The sequence below is a fragment of the Marmota marmota genome, unplaced genomic scaffold (assembly GCF_001458135.2).
Source record: "Marmota marmota marmota unplaced genomic scaffold, marMar, whole genome shotgun sequence".
Lineage (NCBI taxonomy): Eukaryota > Metazoa > Chordata > Mammalia > Rodentia > Sciuridae > Marmota > Marmota marmota.
The window spans coordinates 27,343,133-27,354,048 of record NW_026000249.1 but is presented as its reverse complement, the minus strand read 5'-3'; the positions used below and the strand labels follow the sequence as shown (position 1 = coordinate 27,354,048).

Sequence of the window (10,916 nt, the reverse complement as noted above, 5' to 3'; positions counted from 1 at the left end):
TCTTTTTTTTTTTTTTTTAATATTTATTTATTTATTTTAGTTTTCGGCGGACACAACATCTTTGCTTGCATGTGGTGCTGAGGATCGAACCCGGGCCGCACGCATGCCAGGCGAGCGTGCCACCGCTTGAGCCACATCCCCAGCCCAAAAGTCATCATCTTAATGGCTCGCTGGCGTCACCTCTCAACCACTACTTCTGGCAAAAATGCCATGCGTCATCCCGACTCGGCTATGGCTCTCAGCAAGTCACATGGCTATTCAGCTGGGAAATGCAGTCTCTGGCTGCACACCTGTGTATCAATGACAACTCTATACTATGCAAGGGGATGCAAATTTCATGGACTGGCTAGCTGTCTCTGAATGACCTCCCAAGTGAGGGCTGTCATGAATCGACTGAATCTTGTGGCCCAAAAAACTAATGGATGCTGGCAAAGCTCAATGTTCAAGGGCAGAGCAATTCTGTATCAGAGACCTGCGTTGGACAACTATTTCTATAGGACACTGACCATGAACTGCCAGACCCAGCCCAATACTGTAGGGTCCCATACTTCAGCTCCCAGTTTTCAAGGACAAACATTTCTTTATTTTAAAGGAAGGTCCACCTGATTTCCAGACATAACCTGAAACCAATGACCGAACCAAACTGACCGGCCAGGCCTGAAAGGTGTGTCAGTGTTGGTCCCTGACCCCTGCCCACCCAAATTCCAGGGATTCTGGCCTCCCACTTTCCTGCCACCATGTTCTACAACAGGGATGCTCTTTCCACACTCTGGAACACAGATTTCATTCACCTGGCTAAGCTTTGGGGGACTATACACTTGTGCCCAACATCCACCACATTCCCAATCCACTGTTAGTAAGACACAACACTTAAATTTTTTCATGGATGTAATGGGTCTCAACTGAATGTTTCCCTGCCCCCACCCTAGCCTAGTTTCTTTATTCTTCTTTTTTTTTTTTTTTTTTTTGGTACCAGGGATTGAACTAAGGGTACTCAGCCACTGAGCCACATCCCCAGGCTATTTTGTATTGTATTAGAGACAGGGTCTCCCTGAGTTGCTTAGGGCCTCCCTTTTGCTGAGCTTTGAACTCATGATCCTCCTGCCTCAGCTTCTCAAGCTGCTGAGATTACAGGTGTGCGCCACCGCGCCTGGCACTAGCCTAGTTTCTCGTTGACAAATGACATCCATCACTCAACTGGGTGGTCACCACCTTAAGTAGTGTCTGGAGACAATCTTTCCTCATTGGTTGCCAGCTTTCTGTGTCTGAGAGGGATTAACCGCTCAGGAATGAAGGGCAAACATGTTTTTGCTTCTCATGTGGGGAAAATATTAAAAACACATAAAACTAGTAAGGCCTAGAGAACAAGTAGGGCCACTTCTAATTGGAATCCAGAATGAAAAAGAGTACAATTCAGGCTTAGAATTCATGGCACATAATGTCACATAATGGCAAGATGGCTCTTCGTTATTTCACCCAGCAGTTTTTCAACTCTGCTGTGTATGCTGAGTCATAAGCTCCCTGGAAAGCTACAATTGATAGGTTTACAGGGCCACAGAAACAAAGTGGAAGGGAAATGATTAACCATGATGATTTGGCTTGCTTCCAGATTACAAATTGATTATACCAGAAGGTTCGTTGCAACTTCTGTAGTGTAGTCGTGAAAATGATTCCAGTTATAGTCCTGCTCTTGGTATCAGAAAGCCTAGCTTTTTGGGGGGTGGGTGGGTACTAGGATTGAACCCAAAGGGGCTCAGCCACATCCCCAGGCCTTTAAAAATGTTTTTTATTTTGAGACAGGGTCTCACTAAGTTGCTTAAAGCCTCACTAAATTGTTGAGGCTGGCCTCCAACTTGCTATCCTCTTGCTTTAGCCTCCCAAGTTGCTGAGATTACAGGCATGTGCCACTGTGCCCTACAGAAAGCCTGGCTTTTGATCTTGGCTTTGTCATTGAGTGGTGGTGAACTTGGGCAGGTCAGCATTATTATCATTATTTTTTGCTGGCCCTTAGACTCCTCATCTTACGGATTTCTAAGGTCCCTTTCAGCTCTGACATCCTCTGTATCATGTATGTTCCAATTAGAAATTCACAAATGACCTTCGCTTTCCTACTTATATCATTCCGTTTACAAAGATGTAGATAAAGCCATGATTCACTTTAGAGCTGAAATAGGGCACATTTATTGGGTGCAAAAGTTTAGATAAGGCAGTTCAAGTTAACACGACTGTTCCCTAAATGACCAGAAACATATAAAAAGGGGAAATTTTGTTAATGTGAAGAAAATGAAATAGGTGGTGGCCACAGAGACAAAGGAACTCAAATTGGAGGAACACCACCTTAGCCATTGTGGAAGATACCAAGGGGCCATGCTACTATGGTTAAATGAAAAATCCTCAAAGGTAGATTAAGTAATAACTCAAGAAGCTATTTTGTGCTGGGTGCTTTATAAACCTCATCTCTAATTTTAACCTCAACCATTTTGTGATAAGTTAGTTTTAGGTGTCAACATGACTGAATTAAGGGGTTCCCTACAAAGCTGATACAACATGATTTCTGGGTATGTCTGTGAGGGTGGCCAGAAGGAGACTGGCCCATGAGTCGGTGGCCTCAGTGGGGAAGATCCATCCTTGATGTGCGCATGTGCCGTCCAATCAGCAAGGGGCTGGATAGAACAAAATGGCAAAGGAAAGGCAAATTCATTCTCTTTCTCTCCTGGAACTGGGACCCCTGTCTTTTCCTGCTCTTGGAAATCAGGACTCCATGTTCCCCCATTTTTGGACTCTCAGATTTGCACTAGAGACCTCCCACTCAGATCTGAGGCCTTGGATTGAGAGTCATACCATCCGCTTTCTTGATTTTTGAGAGCATTGAATTTGAACTGAGCCATGTTACCAGCCTCCCTGGTTCTCCAGTATTCAGATGGCCTAGCGTGGGGCTTCTCAGCCTCAGTAACTAAATGAGCCAATTCCCCTACTAAATCCTCTATCTATCTATCTATCATCTATCTGGTTTAGTCAGCTTTTGCCCTGCTGTGACCAAAAGATTTGATAAGAACAAAAAGAGGGGGAAAAGTTTCTTTGGGGCTCACGGTTTCAGAGGTCTCAGTTCATAGATGGCTGACTCCATTACTCTCGGCCCAAGATGAGGCAGAACATCACGGCAGAAGGGCGTGGAGGAGAAAAGCAGCTCAAGACATGGAACCGGGAAGCAGAGACAGAGAGTTCTGCTCTCCAGGTACAAAACATATACCCCAGAGTCATGCCTCCAGGGACCCACCTCCTCTAAGCCCACCCTACCAGTCTCAGTTAGCACTCAGTTAATCACCATCAGGGAATTAATTCAGTGATTAGGTTAAGGCTCTGAGAACCAAGTTATTTCACCTCTAAACTTTTGGGGACAACTCATATATAAACCATAATTTACTCACTCTATCTGTCTGTCTATTGATTGATTTATCAATCTTCATCATCATGATAATCATCATCATCTAATCTGTCACCTATCTATCAATTATCTTTTTAGTTATTATCTATTCTCTCTCTCTCTCCTCTCTCCTATTGGTTCTTTCTTTCTGGAGAATCCTGACTAATAAATATACCTTCAAACTAGGTATTATCACCCCAGTTTACAGATGGAAACATTAAGGCTCAGATAGAACTACTTGCCCAAAGATACTCAGCTGTAAAGTAATAGCCATGTCTTCCTGATTCCAGAGTCTGTGCTTTCTCCCCCTTCATAGTCAGCACTATCTCTCTGATTAATGACTTAATAGTAGTACTAACCTATAAAGGCCACAGAATTTTTAGGTAAAGCCCAAGAGAAGAGGCACTATGGCCGAGTCCTAATCTGATTAAGAAGAAGCAATTCTATCTAGCAGGTCAAATATTCTGTCAGGAGTCCGAACACAAAATATGCTGAAACTTAGGGCAGTGACTAGCCCTTATAATATTTAAAAATACGTGCAAAAAATGTAAACCGGTATATTTATCTCTCAGAGATACTTAAGGAAAAAAATATCAGTATCACAGTCAGGGATCTCAGCAACTGGTGGATTTCATATTTGCTTATATAAATAAATTTTGGCTTCTAGTTGTGGTAATACTGTGATCAAGATAACCTGAAAACCCATTTCCACAGTTATCTAGAAATAAACAAATACTTATTTGAATGAATAGATGAGCGCACAGGAAATTGACAGGGGCTGTGAATGAAAAGGGTACTGAAAACTAGGGCGGTGAGCTTGTGAATGAGGATATGACCGCCTGAGACATATTCTAGAAAGTTGGAAGCTTCCATGTGAGGGTAGATGAGAAGAAAATTCTCTCATTGACCCAGAGGGGATTATCTGTCTTCTCCTAGGCTCTGTATGAAAAAAAAGTATCTCTTGAGAAAATTTTGACCTATATCTTACGAGGGTTTGGGATTGAATATATTTTATTTGTGTGGTCTAGGAAGCCACAAGCTAAGAAATTGTCATAAAAGTGATAACAAATCCCTTGAAGATCTTGTGAGAAACAAAACAAAACTTCATAGAAGGACATCCCATCATTTAGGGTCTCAGAATTGCTACACATAAAGTCACACTTACGATGAGTTCACAATTCAAACTATAAAACAGTTGAAGAAACAATCAACTATGGGCAAGAGACAGCAGGATCAGATACCCAAGAACGTTAGATAAAAAAACCCAATGTATTATAAATCATAAAATCAGCATTTAAAAAAATATTTATTTTTTAGTTGTAGTTGGACATAATACTTTTATTTATTTACTTTTATGTGGTGCTGAGGATAGAACCCAGGGCCTCAAGGGCTTGCAAGGCAAGCGCTCTACCACTGAGCCACAATCAGCAAGTTTAAAACAACTAAATGCATATAGACAATGGGCAGTGACAAACACACACCACAAAGAAGAAGATGCATGTTTGGAAAAAGAACTAAATAGGACTTCTAGAAATAATATATATATATAAATGTCAATGTATGAGTTAAATAAGAATTACTGACCTGGAGTGATGGTTCAGTTGCTCAGAATGATCAAGGATGCAGCACAAAGAAACAGAAATAAGAAAAGGGAAGGGGTGGAAAGATTTGTTGAATAGAATAGAATAGAAAATTCTCATAGATGCTAGAGTTTCTGGAGGGAAAGAACAAAGAGAATGTGGAAGAGGCAATATTCAATGACATCATACATAGGAATTTTCAGAACTGATGGAACTGTTTTGGAATGCAGAAATCCTAAGCAGGATGGGTGTGGTGGTGCATGCCTGGAATTCCAGAGGCCTGGGAGGCTGAGGCAGGAGAATTGGGAGTTCAAAGCCAATCTCAGCAAAAGCGAGGTGCTAAGCAACTCAGGGAGACCCTGTACCAATAGGGTCTGGGGAGTGGCTCAGTGGCTGAATGTCCCTGAGTTCAATTCCAGGCACCCCCCCCAAAAAAAAACATAAAAAAGTCCTAAGCAAGATGAGTAAAAGTAAAATCTAACCGACTTATAGCAAATTCCAAAAGGAAAGAGAACATCTTTAAAAAATTACCTCCTGAGGAATAACATTTAGACTAGCAGCAAATGTCACCAGCAACAACAAAGGACAGAAGGCCATGGAATGATGTCTTCAAAATGCTGAGTGAAAGCACTCTACCTAAAATTCTATACCTTGCTAAATGATTAACTAAGAAAGATTAGCATGTTTAGCTAATTAGCACCTAAGAATGAAGTTGAAATAAAGTCATTTTCAGATAGACAAAAACCATCTACCTCTAAAAGTTCATTTCTGAAAAGATTCGTAAAGGATGTACTCCAAAAAAACAAACAACAAAAAAAATGTAAATAGTCCCAGGAAGTGTGTATGATGTAGTAAGCTATGTTAAACAGATCAATTTGTGAGTACAGATTTTTAAAATAACAACAATGCTATCTAATTTGAAGTACAAAATAGTATAAAAACATGAAATATGAAGGAAGGCGATTGAAATTAAAGTGCTCAAAGACACCGATTTCTACAGGTCAAATATTGGGAAGCTTTTTTTTTTTTTTTAATTTTTGGTACTGGGGATTGAACCCAGGGGCACTTAACCACTGAGCCACATCCCCAGCCCTTTGTATTTTTGAGGATAACTATTTCTGTCTATTTTGGTTTCTGCTGTCTTCTAATAGAAAAATTTCTATTTTTCTCTTTATTTAGAGACAGGGTCTTGCTGAGTTGCTTAGGGCCTCACTAAGTTCCTAAGGCTGGCTTTGAACTCGAAATCCTCCTGCCTCAGCCTCCCGAGCTACTGAGATTACAGGCAAGCACCACTGCACCTGACTGGGAAGATTTTTTTTTAAACTGAGTGGTTTTGTCTTGGAATCTCTCCTGTAGTTAACACTTGGATTGTGGCTGGAGATAGAACAGCATGGGATGGGGGCAGCTAGGGTTTGTCAGGCATCTTTCTGTCTTGACACAGTGTCAAGGCCTCTCAATGAGCACATGGTCTTTCTGTGTGGGCTATTTGGGTTTAGAGCACAGCAGCCTCAGGTGGTTAGAGTATTTAAATGGTGGTTAAGGGGTTCAGCATAACTGATTTAAACAAGGTAGAAGTTACATTGTCTCTTTCTGTGTGTATATGCATATGGTGCTGGGGATTGAATCCAGGGCCTCACCTATGCTAGGCAAGTGCTCTATCACTGAGCTACATCCCCAGGTCTTTTCTTTTTTTAAAAAAATTTTGAGATAAGGTTGCCCTTATGCCACAGTCTGGCTGGGCACAAATGCCGCAGTCTGGCTGGGCACACAATCACGAGCCACCACACAGGTTGTAGATTCAAACAGCAACTCTTTATTCCCAAACTCACACCAGCCGTCTACAATCACGTTCTGGGGAAATCCACGTTCTCTGCCCAAATCCACGTTCTCAGCCCAAATCCACCTCCACTGGGCTTCTATCTCCCAAAAAAATACTGTCTGAATCCCGTGAGAACTCAAGGGGAACTCAGGCAGCAGGATGCGCCCTATTCCCAGCAGGAATAACCTTCAACCTGGAACCTAAACCGGGAACACCCTAATCCCGGATCTGCCCTGGTCCTTGAGCAAGGTCACCTAACTGCAATGTCACTGCAAAATGTCCTATTTCCACGAGTCCTTCCGCTAAGCAACATGGGGTACGCTGGCAAGGAAATTGTCATACCTACTTGGCTAATGGCTCCCAGCACCCTTAGTTGCTGAGGCAACTTGCAATCCTCCTGCCTCAGCCCCCCCAAGTCACTGGGATTATAAGTATGTGCCACCATATCCAGCATGTGTGCCTAATTTATAAATTAAACTTTATAAATAGTGCTCAATGGTGCACTCCTAGTGACTTGGGAGGCTGAGGCCAGAGAATCACAAGTTGGAGGCCAGCTTGGGCAACTTAGTGAAATCTTGCCTGAAAATAAAAAATAAAAGGGACTCAGTGGTAAAGTGCCTCTGGTTTCAGGGCACAATTCAACTTTATACTAGGCACGTATGTAGGAAAAGATAGGGTTAGGTACCGTCTGCACCTTCAGGGGTCCACTGAGAACATATTCTCTGAGGATAAGGGGAGACTACTGTAGCTAAATGTAAATGAATGGAAAAAAGATGTATCAGGAAAAATAAATCAAAGCTACAGTAGCAACTCTAATATCAGACAATAGAATTCAAGGCAACAGCACCGTACAGGACAAAGGAGGATGGTACCTACTGGGAAAAGAAATAATAGTTCTAGAATATATAATTATGAATACACATTTATTCATGTAGCAAAATATGGCAAATGCTTGCAACATTCTAGGCATTGTTCTTGGCTTGAAGAAGACAGCAGAAACCTAAACAGACAGAAATACTTATCTTCATTAGAATTTACATTATACACAATTATCAATGTAGCCTCAAGTATTTAAAGCAACACTGGGCAGATAAATAAGAGAATAAAATAGAGAAACCAAGAAGTGTAGCAAGAGATGCTGTGATTTCTGTCTCTGAAAACTAATGAATAAAGAAGACAATGAATAAATAAATAAATAAATAAATAAAGCAAGTGGTTACAATTTTGGACCAAGGAATTAATAAGCTTTAACTAATGGATATGAGTAGAATCTGAACTCAACAAATTGCACTTTTTTTTTAATATTTTTTTTTTTTTTAGTTTTCGGTGGACACAACATCTTTGTTGGTATGTGGTGCTGAGGATCGAACCCGGGTTGCACGCATGCCAGGCGAGCGCGCTACTGCTTGAGCCACATCCCCAGCCCTCAAAAAATTGCACTTTTTTTAAAAAAAAAATGCACATAGCACATTTACTAAGAGAGAGAGTGTAACACAGCACAAAGGCAACCTGAGTAAATTCCAAAGCCTCTACTTCATTCATGGTTTGACCTGTTTTCTCTGTGAGAAGCTTTTAGAAGGCAGAGCAGGGGAAGGTTTGTGTTCTGTCCCCGTCAGAGACTGCCCCTTAACTACAGGGTCTTAGGAGGAAATTCAGCCACCGGCTACTAAATGCATCACCAGAACCTTACTAAGAGGAATTAGGAGGTACCAAGCCAATGCATCTCAACTTTTAATTTTTTGGGGGGGCACTCGATCACTGAGCCCCATCCCCAGCCCTATTTTGTATTTCATTTAGAGACAGGGTCTCACTGAGTTGTTTAGCACCTCACTTTTGCTGACTCTGATTTTGAACTCGCTTTGCTGAGACTGGCTTTGAACTCACGATCCTCCTGCCTCAGCCTCCAGAGCTGCTGGGATTACAGGTGTGCATCACAGGGGGTTGTCTTCAGAAAGCCCTACTAGGTTCTGCTCCTTTCTCAAAATGTTGAAATAATAGTTCTTAAGAACTAATCAATTATTGTTGCACTTAGGGAAAAATTTCAGACTCAGAATGTACCTCACTCTTCTCCTTAGTTACCAAGATTCTATCGCTGTTCCCTAGACCTGCCTAGGACAGATATATTGGGGGCCAGGTCTGAGCAATTCTTTTCCTCTCACCACTATTTTTATTTTGAGTAATATGTCACAAATACATGCTCATTTAAAAAAATTTCAGCCAGGCACAGTGGTGCAGGCCTGAAATCCCAGCGGCTTGGGAGGCTGAGGCAGGAGGATCGCGAGTTCAAAGCCAGCCTCAGCAAAAGTGAGGTGCTAAGCAACTCAGCAAGACCCTGTCTCTAAATAAAATAGAAAAAGGGCTGGGGATGTGGCTCAGTGGTTAAGTGCCCTTGGGTTTAATCCCTAGTACCAAGAAAACAACAACAACAAAACAACTTCAAATTGTAATGCCCCCTCTTTACTTTCTTCTCAAAAAACAAACCAAACTGAAACTAAAAGCAAAAAAGTCAACCAAAGCTGGGGCAGACAAACAGAAATTCAGCCTGTACAGGATGATCTCGTGCTGATTCTTGGATAGTCATCTTTCCGACATAATGCTCAACTCACCCACATATTTAAAAAATAAATGAATCTTTTGATTGGCATTTGGAGTATTGGAAGCTGAACCCGGCTTTATTTTTAAAGCCTGTTCCCATTTGTATTCACTGGCAAGCTTTGCTCTCTGGCTCCATCCTTGCCTTTTGACATTTAGGTGTCACCCGAGGTAATAAGTGGCCCACACGATCCCTCTCTAAAGTGGAGTCGGGATACCACAATTCTGCTCCCACCTTATCCCTGGTTGCCACTCCCGGGCTTTCACGTGTGTAGCTCTGTATTTAATGGCATGTGTAGTTAATTTGGTTTCACATTTGAAAACACCTATAAAACCGCTCGGTTTCCACAGAAGCTTCTTGCGAATTTTCTTGCAAGAATGGACTCTGGCTAATGCGTCCATTTTCACAGTGGCTGTCCACTTACTGGGACTCGGGCGTCTGCCTCTGTGGCCCCGACCTCTCTTCCGGACCTTTCTGGTGCAGTGGGCAACATTTGCAAGGCTATTTCTATGTAATTCTCTCCTTTTTCATTTTTTTTTAAATTTCAGAAAAATAGAAGAGTACCATTAGCATCTATATAGCTTACATCTTAATTCAAGAATTCTTATTTTGCCATATTTACTCATCTGTCTGTCTGTCTGTCTCTTCCCCAGCCAATCGGAAAGTCATTTATTTTAAGCATCATGACATTTCACCTCTCTATATTTCAGCCTGTGCTTCCTAAGAACAAAGACATTTTCCTGCATAACCACAAGAACATTTGCACATCTAAGAAATTTGTACTGATAGAAAAGCACCACCTCATATACAGTCCCTATTCCAATTTTGTCAATAGCTCCTCTTCTGCACTTTGTAGCGTGTTCTTTTTCTGATCCAGAATCCAATCTAGGATCAATATTGCATTTAGTTGTCATGTCTCTTTAGCCTCCTTTAATCTGTTTCTCCAAGGAGGCTGGTTCCTTTTGATGGGAAATGGTATTTAGAAACCAAGGGCTAGGTGGGCTCATTCGGTGCAATTCCTTTTAAGCTAGACTGTAAATTGGCTGTTGCAGGGCCGTGGTAACCTGCTCTTAGTCACGATTGGCTCATCCTTTTCCGGTCCAACACAGCAGGTCATCTTAGGAATCCTGGGTGAGAGGTGTGGCAAAAGAGTTAGAAGCTAACGGACGTGCGTCTGATCACCCTCCTTCCTCCAGAGGATCTCCAGAAATTTAAATAAAGTCATGAAACCTGTCTTTTCATCTTTAGAATGGAACAATTGAAGCCGGATGCAGTGGTGCACGCCTGTCATCCCAGTGGCTGGGGAGGCTGAGGCAGGAGGATCACGAGTTCAAAGCCAGCCTCAGCAACAGCGAGGCGCTAAGCAACTCAGTGAGACCCTGTCTCTAAACAAAATACAAAATGGGGCTGGGGATGTGGCTCAGTGGCCAAGTTTCCCTGAGTTCAATCCTGAGTTGTGTGTGTGTGTGTGTGTATGTATATATATATATACTGTCTCTT

At 42.0% G+C, this 10,916-nt stretch overlaps 1 long non-coding RNA gene across 1 annotated transcript in view; it reads right to left on the bottom strand.

Moving 5' to 3' along the window:
- The window catches only part of LOC125614124, a 19,123-nt gene extending 13,956 nt beyond the window's left edge, over positions 1–5,167 (bottom strand). Inside the window, exon 1 of the long non-coding RNA XR_007344767.1 lies at positions 5,009–5,167. This is a non-coding gene — a long non-coding RNA (uncharacterized LOC125614124). The remainder of the gene's footprint in view (positions 1–5,008) is intronic.
- Positions 5,168–10,916: the final 5,749 nt, after the last annotated feature.